This window comes from Parasteatoda tepidariorum, chromosome 3 (genome assembly GCF_982258835.1).
Source record: "Parasteatoda tepidariorum strain Cologne lab strain chromosome 3, Ptep-v5.0, whole genome shotgun sequence".
Lineage (NCBI taxonomy): Eukaryota > Metazoa > Arthropoda > Arachnida > Araneae > Theridiidae > Parasteatoda > Parasteatoda tepidariorum.
In genome coordinates, this window is record NC_141757.1 from 116653223 (window position 1) to 116668906 (window position 15684).

Consider the following 15684-nt stretch of genomic DNA (forward strand, 5'->3'; position numbering starts at 1 on the left):
TAATTAAGAACTATTTCTTGGTGCACTATTTTTTTTTTCTATTTTCCACAGCACTGTCATGTTTTTACTGTAAAAGCACCTAATATTTCCAATGATACATTGTTGGGAATGTCGCCAAATTAGATTTTTTTTTCAAAAAAAGAGTTCCTTTTAACTTAATTTCAAAAAGGTAGTGAGTGGCGCTAGCACGAAAGACTACTCAAGCGACGTCGTCCCAATCGATGAAATCACATCTAAGCATGATCAAACTCCTCCAGCACTTCAGTTCAATCCGGAAGAGTCTTTCGCAAACAGCGCTTTCAGCAATATTCCACGCAACTTTTGTCAGTTGCATTTTGAAACTTAGGAGCGAACTCTCGCCGAGCATTCGATATTTACTCGATAGTTGTATAGATTATTTATTTATTCAATTTTTCGTATTGTGCGTAGTTCGTGGTTTGGATCATAAATTTTGGATTTGTTTGAAATCTGGATTAGACAATTGAAGGGTTCATTATCAATAAACTTTCTCAGGGGATGTAGATAATATACTCGAATATAGGTAAGTGTTTTAATTGAAAATACCTTTACAAACATACGGTATTACATAGTGTTGGCAATGTTTATTTGAAATGTTTCAAAGGTATTTAAAAATCTTATAAACATTTCTTTTTAAATTTTAAAATGAATTTTTTTAACAAAACTAAATGTAAGTTTCGAAGACTTTTATTGCAATTATAAAAATAATTATATCAATAAACATATGCTAAATGTTAAATAAAAAATTCGATTCTATGTTATGTTAAATGAAAAATAAAAATTCAATTCTCATACAAATGTTTATAATAAAAAAAAGACTGTGTGAATTTGATATACATTTCGAAAATTGCACGAGTCTCATAACGTTTTTTAGCTCATAATAATGATGAAATTTTTTTTTTCAAAATAGAGCGAATTGCATGTTTCTAAATAGTTTATATTTATTTGTTTTACAATGATATAAATAATTATGTGATTAAATCTCATAACGTTTTTAAACTCATTATTAAAAAGAACAATTATTTTTAAAACAGAACGAATTGCATGGTTCTAAATAATTTATATTCATTTGTTTTGCAATGATATGAATAATTATATCTTTAAAAATGTAATAGTCGATAGTCATGCAAAGGGAAATTAAATGAAATGGTAATTAATGCACGCGTTCTTATTGTAGAAATTAAATTAGAATCGTTTATGAAACAATTTTCTTTTTATTTGCAGAAAATAGATTTTTAAATTGTTTTTGCAATAAAACAATCGTTTTTAAGTGTAAGAAATTTGTTCATAAGTGTTAAGTTTTTTGAAACAAAAGTAATTATATATTGTCCAACATTACATTATTATTATACATTCTACAATTAAATTTCGTGATATTTCAAGCAATAAATTCAGAATTGCGTCGAATTAAAATGTGTCGTTTATATCGCAATCAATTATTTATTTTTTGTTTATGACTTACTATAGTGGCATGCCCTTCCAATATTTAAAAATATGAATTTTATATAATTTAGTTAGCTCACGTGTTCATATTTCTAAATGATTGGCATAATGATGCTAACGATAAACTTAATGATCAACATAATTATTCATTATTACTTCTTTAATTAAAAAATTCATAGCATATAAATAAGGTTTTAACCATTTTTTTTTCTTTTGAATTCAAAAAAAAATTTAAAAATTTCTTAATAAAACGTCATGCAAAAGACGATAAAACATTTTAATTCGAAAAAAATTTAAAAATTTCTTTATTAAACGTCATGCAAAAGAAATTAAATTTTACAAAATAAAAAATTATTATAAAATTAACGATAACGGATTTTTTTTAATCGTTAGTGCCAAAAGCTAAATAAATTTTAATTTACTAATATTTTCTTTTGTTTCCTTTTTTTTACTTAAATTTTTTCGGATATTTATCCAAATTGAAATGAGAGGAAATAAGCAAGTAAAATGATTTTAAGTCAAGCGCCTAAGCAATCTTGAGGATTTGCATGACGGGGTAAAGCCCCTAATTTTTTAGAATATTTTAAGGAATATTAAAGAAGTATTTTTTAATTCAACGTGAATGTTTTCTGCATATTTCAATAATAATTTCAGAAAATCAGACACTACTACGTTTTATATGGATTTAATAAAGCTGTTTCCTTTTGCAGATTTTTTTGACCAAAATATTGCATTATTTAATGATTCGAATGTTATTTTGTGATAGTTAGTGTTCTAAGGGGAAATTTTATGTACCAGTTTTTAACATAATTTTAAGTTTTATCACATGTTCCCAGACTTAGTTACATAAAATTAAGAAGCATTAGTTAATTATGAAATCCCAAGCAAAATATTTAACACGACAAATAAAAAAAAAAATAAAAAAAATAAATACCACTATGAGATATTTAGCAAATTTTCTATAACTCGTACAAAATTAATTAAAATATATTAAGCCGAGTTAATAAAGTTATAATGTATGGGTATAGTTACGAAAGTATTTAATAGCAATCTATAACAACAACTTGATTATAATCAACAAGCAAAAATTCCAAACATTTTATATATCGAATGAAATCTAGATTTCCTTCAATTGATTGTAATTCTTTATTATGAGAATATTTTGGAGAAACCAAATATTATCTGATAACAATCAAGAAAATACAGTGAAACCACTCTCCGTGTCACAGTAAACAGTGGTCGTTGATGGAGGTTGATCGTTTTACTTCTTAGAGCAGGGATGGGCAAACTACGGCCCGCGGGCCAACTGTGGCCCGTCGGAAGGTTTCATCCGACCCACATATAGAATTTTAACTTGCCGATCTGTGGTGAATCTAAACAAGATGCATCCATTATTTTGTCTTCTTTGTTTAAAGCTATTTTTGTTCTTTCTCTTTTTAACAAGATGACGTTTTAACTTTATGGGTGGAATTGATGAAAATAGTTAGCACAGACAGCTTCAATTGGTAAAATGTTGAAAGCAGAAGTTCTTTATAGAAAAGCCGCAGATTAGCTCCAACAAGCCTCGAAGATCAGACATATGGAATCGGTGAATTGTGCTTAACATGTGGCAGACAGCGCATTTTTCTGCCGATGCGAATTCTAACATTATTTATTGAGTACGGAACGATTACACACTATTGTTGTTTCTAAACATGCCAAAGCATGAGTTTTGCAAATCATTACCAAAATTTAATATCTCATGCCCATAAAATCAGTGCTATGCTTGCTTCATTTTAAATATGTGAATAAGTTTTTTTTTTCTACTATGAACCTTTGAAAAATTCATTTCAGAACGAGACTAACAGACAAGCATTTAGCCTCGTTCCTTAAAATAAGCACATCTCACTTCGAACCTCAATATAAGGAACTTTTAAAAATGAAATCGCAATTTCATTCATCTCATTAAATATTTCAATTAAAACTTGTAAAAACATTTTTTTTTTTTTAGTTTAGAAGTTTTTACTCGGCCTACCAAACTTTTTTCTCTTGATTTTTTGCCCTCGACCAAAAAAGTTTGCCCATCCGTCTTAGGGGTTACCTCCACTGACTTTAAAATTGTCATCGAAGATACATGATTTTTCGCAAATGATTTTAATTTTAGTGAGTGTTCATTTTCTTGTTGCGGAAAGGCCACTTTTGTTGGATTCATGAAAAGATGGATGGATGAATAAAATTTAGAGTTTTTAAAAACGATCTCAACTGATATAAATATGTGTACAAACAAATTTACCAATTATGAATGATAAAGCTATCTTAAATAAATAAGCAATTACGTTTTTTGTTTAAGTTTGCATTTAATATTATATCATAAAAATTAATTAGCTCTAAAAGGGGAGAAGAGGTTTGTTTATTTATGATGCTTATTTTTTTTAAAAAATAACTATTTTTTTTCTAATTTAACTTTCAACTCTAAAAGTAAATCATTGATAACATCGTCTTTAGTGCTCTCTGACTATAACATGAGGTTGTTAATCTTTTTCAGAGATCATCAGAAAGCTCTATAAATAAGAGTCACTTACAAACATTTTCAATACATTTGAATCTCTCTATTTATTTTGTTAATCTAATATATATAATTCTCCTACGTGGCTCCCAAATTTTGAATGTATTTCTTTTCCGCCGGTGGCAACGTTTGCTTTGTTTTGTTTACTTTATTATTTATGTTACACGGCGACAAAAAAAGCCTAATTACACTCCCCGAATGGCAACGCTAGAAAATCGACCAATGATTGCCGCTAAAAATGTCACATGCCACATCTAGCTGAGGTGGCTCGACATATAGCGCTTTTAAAAACGGAAACTGAAATGATCAGAGAGCATCAGCTGCGGCAATCTCATACTATTAAGCTAGGCAGAAGTGAGTAGTCTTTCTCGATAGATCTCTATTTGAGTATTTTGTCGAAAGCGCTTTTTTTCACGAATTTATATATTACGAATTTATTTGACGATTTTTGATTTTTATCATGAATTATACTATAGCTCATTTCCAATAGGTTTAACGAATTACATGTCATTTATTTGAATTCAAATTTATTTTAATGACTTAGTATTTGCTGAAAAGATGTAATTTAAAAAAAAAAAAGGTTTTATATGGATTTGAATGATTGTTTTGAATTCTTAGAATTTTGTGCATTTGCAATGTACCTAAGTTAGTAGTGAGCAAACCGAGCTTGGTTTGCGAAGCAAACCATATGAGATTGCGTAGCAATTTTCGGGGGTTGGCAAGCGTTAGCGAGCAAGGGACGCAGCCCACTAGTATAGATATATTTTTGATATTTTTTCGTGTTCCTTCTTTGACCTTTTCCGCATTTGGTGCCTAGGTGTTCCCGGTCATTGGGAGGAGCTTTAATGGTCTATCCCAAAGATTTTTCTCAACACAAGTCAATGGAAAAAATTAATTTCAACCAAATGTGATCCAATCCAAAATTGATTACGACCAAAAGAGGTCGTAAATAGAAGCGGTCTCTACAAAGAGGTGGTCTTTCCTGGCGGTTTCACTGTACATGTATGAATTCGATATTGACGGTGACAAATATAATTTTCTCAAAAACATATTAGGATGTTTTACACATCTTTATACGATAGCAACTGATAATGAAAAAAATAATAACAGATAAATCAGTGAATATTCACAATCTCTTAAAATAACAAAATATCATTCTTTTTCATTTTTATTTAAAATTTATTTTCCTAATATATCTAATTGTTCATTAAAAGCGCGAATTACAGTTGAACTAACTGCTGAAGAATTTCGTGGTTTCTATTAGTGCAGATTTAAATGAAGACATAGTTTGGTTAAGCAAAATTTAATTATTATAAATTAAATTCATCAAGGAAACAAATCGTTAGCCTCCGATAACCATAACATCAAGCATAATGACAGCGTTCAACGAACGATTGAAAAAAGTTGTTTCGTTCCTTCTTTTCTTCCATAGTTCATCTGCTAGACGTTAAACTTCATATTTCAATTTAAAGAATTTCCTTGTTAATGATGCTAATCTCGTAACTACTACTAGTAGTAGTACTTTATTTATGTCCCACTGCAGCTACATAATGGGCTAATGGTGACGGTCTGGTAACATCCTTGAGGATTATCCTCAGACCTGCCATCACAATTTCGATTTTCTGCAGAGAGGAGGGCTCTCCCACTTTGGTAAAGTTCTGCTTATGAAGTCGAGCACTTGGCTGTAGAATAGTTTAACGAAGACCGATACTTCAGTTCATATACGCAGACTGATCAAAGTGGTCACCCACCCGCTCTCTGACAGCAGCCAGTCATGCTTGATTTCGGTGTTCTGCTGAGTGTCTTTACGGTCAGTCCACTAAGGAACTAATCTTCAGTTTCTTACACAAAAGTATCGCAGTCGACTGATCGCAAAGACACGGTTCACAGTACAGCACCGAAGCCAAGCATTACTGGCTGCAGTCAGTCAGCGGCGTGGTGATCACTTTGATCAGTCTGCGTAGGGACCGAGGGTGTGCGGTACTGGACCTCGTTAAATTGTTCTACCGTAAAGTGCTCGATTTCGCGTACAGGTCGTCGGACTACCGAAGCGGGGGTGCCATCCCCTCTGCAGAAGATCAAAATTGTGATGGCAAGTCTTCGGATCCTCCTCAGGGGTGTTTCCCAAACCGTCGCCAATAGCCCATTGTGCAGTTCTAGTGCGACGTAAATGAACTACAACAACAACAACGCATGCCATTAAGACGATCCATTTTCGAATATCGGTAGTTGGTGCAACCAGCACCAACCCCTAGTGATGGGTAAAATGTTTACGGGATTATTCACACTACATCCAAGCGTACGAGTCGTTAGAAACTTAAAACTTAATGCAAAACAAACATCTCATGCATACGCGAATCACGTTTATTTTCGATTTCATATAGTAATCGCAAGCAGTGAGAATGCTCCATAAGCTAGGATTAGCCATGAGGAGTTTCGTGTTTTCCCTCTCCATGTAACTCAGCTAGGATTTAATTTTCCTCAAAAAGGGTTCCACGAGGATAGTTTGTTCCCATTGCCTAATGTTTTTTTCAATATTAAGGTTCAGGTAAAGAGCATTAGGTTGCGCAATGGTAGTTGCAATGCATATGTATGGTGTTTTTTCTTTTTAAATAATCATCAAACAGTAAGTTCTTTTTATTACAACTCCTTTTTATTGAACTTCTTGTTCACTTTTCTACACACTTTCATAATTTTTCATAGATTTTTAGCAGAGCAAAATGTATAACAAAAAATCGTAAAAATGCACTTAAAATTACAATAACTTCATGACAAATTGATATCGTTTCTTTAAAAAAAAATGTTCACAAACAAATGTGGTCCTTTCAGCATGTGGAATTTTAACTCTGTAGTTCGATTCCTGTCTCCTGTAGACTGACCCGTATGGTATTTTTTCCAACATGTTTAACAATTATATGTTTCAAACAAATTATCGAGCGTTAATATTTTTTTCCCACCGTAATTCTTGTACACCTTTAAGACTTACAGTTTTTGGGCAGTGGAACAAAATGCAATGTTAAATTGAATACACAAAACAGTGACTTCCGCCCTATAGAATTTTTAATGTAGAGAAAAATTACTAATCAAAGGGGTTTTTTTATAAAATTTTTTTATGTATAAAGAAAATTTAGGTAATAAATCATTAAAACCGATTGAGTTGAATATTTGCAGTTACATTTAAAATCTAATATTGCTTAACAAGCTCCCCTAAATACATCACAAAAATTACTCTATATTACTAGTAAAGTAAATTTAAAAAAAAAAGTACTAAAAGAAATAATTAAAAAAAATTTAAAAAATAAATTTAAAAAATATATAATTTACTTTCCTATTTAGCCTTGTGCCTTGTAAAAAAATTTTCTTTCTTGAAAACAAATATTTAAGTTTTAATACTAAATGCTCTGTGATTTTAATACTAATAGGTAAATATTCCGGGTAATTATGAAAACTACAGAAATATATTTATTTGCTAATGTCCCTTTTTTTGTAGTCTTAAAATTTTTGCCTCATAAACTGTAAATATGTTTAAGCTTAGAGATATTTAAAAAGACAAGCTACGTAAATTCAAATAAAGTAAATAGATGCATTTAATATTAAAAATATTTTCATCTAGGCTATATAAAGTTGAGAATATCTTTTCAAAGAAATTTCCAAAAATGACACGCCATAAGGAACTATACTTGAAACGTAAAAAATCGTAGCAGTTAGGAAAAAAAACTGTATCCTATGTACCTCAGGTTTTTTTACCGTCATAAGAGCTTTGCCCCATAAACCTTTATGTGCACAAGGCAAGCTCCTTTGAACCGAATTTCTTTTTCTACAATAGCCCCTGGATATGGCTCTTTATTCATATCTTTTTAACTTGAAAAAGATCCGAAGCAACCCCACAAGTATCATTTTCTTTGATAAAAATGGGTATGGATTTCTTTTTTATTCTAAGTTTCTAATATAAAGTGCAACTTCAAACTTTGAATTGTGCCTTTTTTCCCTCTAAAAGCTTACGTTGTAGTAAAATGTAATATTTGTGACGACAGCATACTAAGATTCAGCATTATCTTGGTTTTAGACATCTTAGCATACTTCGCTACTTATTATGCTGACGTAGATAAAATTATCTTGTTATAATTTGTTTTTATTGCTTAATTTATCTAACTAAGATTCTGCTTTACTTTGTTTTTGCACTACTTAGCATTTTTACAGCCAATTAAGCTTGTACCAGAAACAATTATTTTGTTCTTATTTTTTATTTTTAATTTACCATGCGAAGACTAATTATTATTTTGTTTTTTTCCCCAACTTAGCATTCTATGCCTATATTTATAAAATATTTGTTTTACTAATTTTTCCTTTTTTTAAATTTAACATACTAAGATTCAGCCTTATTTTGCTTTTACCCAATTTAGCATTCATTACTGCTCATTATGCTGGCATGTATGAAATATTTATTTACTTATATGTTTTTTTTTCAATTTTACATAATAAGAGTCAGCATTATTTTGTTTTTACATTACTTAGCATTCACTACAGCTTTCACTGCTGTTGTGCATGAAATAATTATTTTGTTAATTCTTATTTTTGTTTAAAATCTAACATACTAAGACTTAGCATTAAATTGTATTTATCAAACTTAGCATTATTTATGACTTAATACGCTGACTATAATATATTTATTTTGTAATTTTTTACTTTAATTTTAAATAACTAATACTAATCCGAGCTTTGTTTTAATACAATTTAGCTTTCCTTACATTTTATTATGGTGATAGCTGATATGCATATAAAAAGTACTTTGGTATTAACTATTTTTTTTAAAAATTTTACTTGAAATAATAAATAGGGTTAGTCTAGGTTCAATGGCTTTAGAGTTCAACGAATGCAGTTTCGCAGGAAACAGTTTAGCTTGTTTATAAGTCTGGACGCAGCAAAAATTTTGTAAAAATTTAATTTCCCCAATTGATAATGACATTTATACAATTGCGATAACAACGTTACGTCATAAACGTTCGTAATAGACGTTACGCAATGAACAATACGTAATAAACATTCAAAATGCAGGGATGTTTACCGTAATTATCTAGTGACGTTTTAAGTTTCCACAAATGTAATAAACTCTTTTAAATTCATTTAAATGAAAACTCTCAGTTTATAGTTGTAAATTTAATCAAAATTGCCTTTACCTCTTCGAAAGTTACTTTTAAAATTACTTAAACGAATGTAAAAATTCAGAGAAAGAAAATGAATTTTTTGAAACCTAAGTAATTTTTTATTAATATTATATTTTCTATTTAAAAAATATTCTTTGTTTGTCATTAGTCATACTAATAATAGGTACGAGGACTGTCTAAAAAGTATCCGACTTTAATTTTTCCTGCGCAAAGTAGTGACTCTGAGGCGGCGCCTTAGTGCACAGTGGAAGGAGGAACCTTAATGCACATGACTGAATTTTTTTACCGTGTTCGCTTGTGCAACTAGCTGGCTGGTGGTCGCCAAGTAAGGTGCTGTTCGTAGTGTTCGTCGGATTTAGTTTTCTCGCAAGATGACTGAACGAATTGAGCAAAGATACTGCATGAAATTCTGTCAAAAGCTTGGTGATTCTCAAAGCCAAACAATTCGTAAGATTCAGCAGGTGTTTGGAGAAGAAGCGATGGGTGTAACACAAATTAAGGAGTGGTTCAACCGATTCAAAGATGGTTGCACATCAGCGGAGAGTGAGCAACGTTGTGGCAGGCCTCAAACTGCTCAGAGTGCAGTTAATGTTGAGAGGTTGTGAAATTTGGTGATGGCAGATCGTCGTTTGACATTGCGGGAGATTGCAGAAGAGGTTGGAGTGAGTAAAGATTCTGCACATGCAATTTTGCGTGAAGATTTGAACATGAACCGAGTGGCTGCAAAATTCGTACCCAAGTTGTTGTCGCCGGAACAAAAAGTACGCCTCTGCACATTCATCCCAATTGATCCACACTTTTTTAGCCAAACATGGAATTACAACCGTTCGCCAACCTCTCTACTCTCCAGACCTGTCTCCTTGAGACTTCTGGTTGTATCCAAAATTGAAGACGCCACTGAAAGGATGCAGTTTTGAGAGTAGAGAAGAGATAGTGCGGAACGCGACGACGGAGCTGAACACCATTCCAAAATAAGACTTCCAGAGATGTTTCCAGCAGTGGAAGGATCGGTGGGCTGAGTGTGTGCAAGCACAAGGGGCCTACTTTGAAGGGTATTAGGGTCCCAACTCCATCAAGTATTCGAAATATTTTTTCCGGCCCAAGGTCGGATACTTTTCAGACAGGCCTCGTATAATCATATTTAATTTTTTTTCTAATATGTTTAAAAAACAACAACTAATAAGTAGTTTCAGTTAACGGGAAATTTATACAAAACAGGCTTCTATTCACGATTGTTTTCGCTGTTTTATTCTTGGAAATTATTGTATTGCATTTTTTTTCGAATTTAAGTTAAATTACGACTACGAAATACCAAATAAAAGTTGGAACAAAAATCGTAAAATTGTAAGATTTGCTTTATCAAATCAATAAAAGTTTATATTTTCCCGTAATCAATAATCTCATGCATATAATTTAATCCCTCAACGAGATAAGCAGGCGGAAAAATCGTTAAATTGTATCGGAAAGTATATTTTTATCGAAATCTTTTGGGGAAAAGAACACAATTTACTGATTTTCAACTATATTCATGAAGTTAGGTTTTTCGCATAAAAAACAAGTAAAAAAAGAGTTAAATATTTTTTTCCACAAAATCATTTTATATATTTAAAAATAATTTTGAGAAACATGCAAATTCGCTATTAGCATCAAAATAAAGCATTTTCTTATCGGAAGTTCACACACTGTTTATAAAAATAAAAAAAATAAACTAGTTTGCACGAAAATTATCTTTACAAAAACCGTACTAAAAGAATAAAAAAAAAGAGTATAAGGATTCTTTCCTCTGGCAAATATTAAAAAAATAAAGTAAAAGATAAGCATTTTTATATAAAGAAAAGGATTTTAAATTTAAAAAAAAAGTATCCCTTCAATATAATATATCTGTATAAATTAAAATTATGTTAAAAACTGTTTTCTTATGTTAAAAACTAATAATTTAAATAAATTTTGTTCTGTGAATGATATTTTGATTTGTTAAATGACAAGTTTCTTATAAATAAAAAAGAATGTTTTATGCATGTCTAAGATCTCCATCTTACAATTTACCAACACTATCAAATAGATTCTGAGAAATAGAATTACAATAATAATTATAATAATTAGCCGTACAAAGAAGCCGTAAAATTCGTTTTCTCGGGAACTAATCGACCGATTTCGCTCAAAGTTTGTATTTTGCCGTGTAACACACAGTCTTAAAATGAAGTAAAGAATTGTACACCTTGCAATTCAAATATTTTACGACCATTATTAAATGAAATAAAAAAGCTATTTTCTGCGGAAATTATCTTTTAGTAAAAGGAATTTTTTTTACTTTTGTGTGGAAATTTTTCATTTCGCTAAGAAATTTCTCAAGATATGGTGAAATACGCAAAAAGTAAAATTAACATTATGGGGTTTGGACCGCTCTCCAGACCAAATTATTTTAACCATAGTTTCCGAATTGCTGCTACCCCCTATACTTTGAAGTTAGACATCGAAATCCGTCGAAAATAAGGTATGTTTACTCAGAGAAAATACGCTTTTGGGTCTATACTAGTAACTTAAATTATCGTCTACGCTAATTGATTAGCGCATCGGAGATCATCCCCTTGAACTATTAAGATGGAATCCTCAAACGTGAAATTTCGATCATTGAATCAAAAGTTATTCCGAGTGGTTCGTTTTTTTATTTTATGCATCGTATAACAATATATAATTATTTTTGTTTTTTATAACCGTCGTTGGACAGCCGACCCAATTTTATAAACTTAAGACTACTAATGTTCAACTCTGTAGTCTTGAACCCAATCCAGAAGACGAGGGAACTCCTGGATCGAGTATTGGGAGAAATTTGCCTTCGTGGAGGAATTTTTTGATGGAGCTAACCTGCATTTGCGTTACATGGAGAGAAAAACCACGAGAACCTCCCACGGTTAGCCTGATGTCAAGGGGACTCTTAACACATGATCCGTCTATCATTGAGGATATTTCACGTCAGCACTGTGGTCGGTGCAAGTCGAATGTGGAATTCGTGTCGACTGGGATTCGAACCCGGTTCGCCGCATTGGAAGGCGAACACTCTATCCCCTGAGCCATCGCGGCTCAATTACTTTTGTTTCAAAAAATTTAACGCATATGAACAAACTCTTTACACTGAGAAACGATTGTTTTATTGAAAAGCGATAAAAAAAATCTTTTTTCGCCAAATAAAAATTAGGTACGTTTAATAACGCGATATAATGTGATAATATCATTAAGTAACGAGTTAAATAACGTTAGCTAGTCAACAAAAGTAAGTTAAATGAAATTGAAGTTTACTAAATGCAAGTTGTTATACCTAACTATTTAATAAGGCGTGTTTAATGAATGCTCTCACTTTTCATGCTCGGAACCAACAACACTCTAGGTGATCGTTTACGCAGTTATAACCACCCAACTGGTGTTAAACAACTAATGATATATAAACCGTTCATATCCAACCAATACAAACTAATTTAAATCGACCCGTAGTTTTTGATATTCCTGGGAACGTACACAAACATCTCTGGATTATTCAAAAATAATTAAACAAAAATAACTTTGGTGCTTCAAAATTGTATAACTTTTTTTACTCGTTTCAAGTTTTTATTTTTTTCTTCTTTTTCACCATTTTAAAAATTGTGGTTCAATCTCTCTCAGTGATATTGCTTGCAAATTGTAATTGTTGTAACTATTTGCTTGTAAAAATGTTTACTTACCATTGTTGCCAATTTGCTTTTCAATTCAACTACATTCAATTCGGAACAAATTATTGAAAATTATTATTATTATTTATTTTAGATCATCTTGTCTACACATATTCCTTTTTTCAGTTGATTTCGAATCCCGATTTCAAAGGTTTAAGCGGATGCTTTTTATCTACTATCTATCATATCATTAGGCTTAACAATGGGGAATTAAAATATTTTTTATAATGGGGAGATATAATACACTTAAAAGCTAAATGAAGTATTTTACTATACTAGTGGGCTGCGCCCCCTGCTTGCTAACGCTCGCCAACCCCCGAAAATTGCTACGCAATTTTATATGGTTTGCTTCGCAAACCAAGCTCGCTTCGCTCGCTACTAACTTAGGTACAATACAAATGCACAAAATTCTAAGAAATCAAATCAATCATTCAAATCCATATAACCACTTTTTTTTAAAAAAAAAATTACATCTTTTTAGTAAATACTAAGTCATTAAAATAAATTTGAATTCGAATAAATTACATGTAATTCGTTAAACCTTCACATTTAGTGAGAATGCTCTCTCTGGTTATTTCAGTTTCCGTTTTTAAAAGCGGTATATGTTGAGCCACCTCAGCTAGATTTGGCATGTGACATTTTTAGCGGCAATCATTGGTTGATTTTCTAGCGTTGCCATTGGGGAGTTGTAATGAGGCTTTTTTTGTCGCGGTGTAAGATATATATATATATATATATATATATATATATATATATATATATATATATATATATATATATACCATATTGTATCAAAACGGTATACCACAAAGATAAAACTAGGTATGCTTAGTTGTTCAGGAGATTGACCGCTCGCCTCCTAATGAGATTGACCCAGGTTCAAATCCCTGATCGATATGAATTCCTCTCCCAGCTTATACCAACCACAGAGCTGACGACGCAAACTATTCTAAGTGGTAGACAGATCATGGGTTAGAGTCCCTTTCCCGCCAGGCTAACCGTGGGAATTTTTTTGTCGTTTTCCTCTCCATGTAACGCAAATACGGGTTAGTTCCATCAAAAAATCCGCCACGAAAGCTATTTTTTTCCAAATACTTGATCCAGAAGTTTCTTTGTCTTTTGGATTGGGTTCAAAATTACAAGACTTCGGATTTTAACATGAGAAGTCGTAAACCCAAAATTGGATCAGCTGTTCAACGACGGTTATAAAATAAAATATCAATCAGAACTTGGGGTTTTTGAACAACCCCAAGTTCAGATTGATATTTTATTTTTGTCTTACAAAATTATACATTTAATAATGATGCAAAATTTTGTACGATTAACAGTTAATGTTTTCAACTATTATTAAAATGAAGAATAAAAATTAATAAATGATTATGTATCCTTGGAAAAAATAAAATTACAATTATGTTCAAAAATATTTCAATTAAATTAAAAATTTCTCAGATATACGGGTGTGATGTATGGGTGTGACAGAATTCGAATTCTTGGCCATAGATGGCGCCACTGGAAAACAAGAACAATTACACACCTCTGCCTTAATAGGCATACGAGAGAGAGATAGTTCTCAGATATAGCAAAGTAAGCAAAAAGTGAAATTAACATTGATATGGCTGCTACCCTACACTGTAAAAAAACTCGTTAAATGTGTAGCCAATACTTGGTGCAAAATTACTAATTGCCCCATAAATTGGTTAAATGAAAAAATGTCTTACTTAGGTTGCATCATAAATTAGAAAATATATTTATCAAAAGGTTAGTTGTGTGAAGAAATGCTTTTATCAAGTTAATACCCAATTGAGCTTTTATGTACAAATTAAATGGTGCATGAAAGCTCCAAACACCGAAAATGTAAAAAGATTGCACCAAGACCAATACGTTAAATTTTATTACTTCCGTAATCTCCGATATTAGGTTAGCGCGTTTTGAATTAGGCCTTGTTTACAGGCAATAACAAGTTCACTTGCGGCTTGTTTTCAATGTTGCTTTTCATCTGTAGAAACTAAAGTTTGCCATTGAAAATATGTATGTTTTCAGTTGAGTAATAAGGATATTTATATTTTAATTCTCTGTCAACTGTGTTACAATAATTTTATAATGTATTATTTCTATCCGCTCTCCCTTAGTTGGAATTCATTCGAATATTCTCTCTGTTATGTGATTTAAAAGCACATTTTATTTCAAGAATTAACGTATGCCTGCTTCCTAAGTTACTGATTATTATTTTATATAGCCTCTCAAAAGTAACTTTACTAATTCTTATATATATCATATCTTAATGTAATTAGGAATTTTAATATTACTAAATAACTAAGATAGTGATTGGTGGTGCTATTTTGCACCAAACAGTATAAAAGAACATTCTCTGCGTTTTACAGCATCCAGGAACTATCCTTGGGGTTTGGCGTAGTCTAACACTTATAGTGGAACACCACTTTAGTGTAAAGTTGTTTTTGGTGTTCAGATGCATAAAAAATTTTATAGTTTATTTTCTAGCTTCAACTTTTTTTTATGGATTTAACTTTTCACAATTTTGTTTTAAACTTGGGGCATTACATACGGGTAAAAAAAAAAACAAGAGTAAATCTGAAACAAACAGGCATATTCCATACGAATATAATTTGATAGTAGTATTACAACTATACAGTACAGTGTAAATTATATAATAGTAATTAAAATATAGTAATACAATACATGATACTATTGTATGGCTATAATGCATTACGTTTGAAAAACTATCATAATGTTATATACTTTATGAAATATACTATAATTTGACTATAATGTAATACAAAATAATGATATA

General features: G+C 31.1%; 1 protein-coding gene across 1 annotated transcript in view; it reads left to right on the forward strand.

The window, feature by feature from the left end:
* Nucleotides 1-226: 226 nt before the first annotated feature.
* Nucleotides 227-15684, forward strand: part of LOC107455677 (cell adhesion molecule 2) — a 49705-nt gene continuing 34247 nt past the window's right edge. Inside the window, exon 1 of the mRNA XM_043047822.2 lies at nt 227-541. The gene's annotated coding sequence lies outside the window, so the exon portion shown is untranslated. The remainder of the gene's footprint in view (nt 542-15684) is intronic.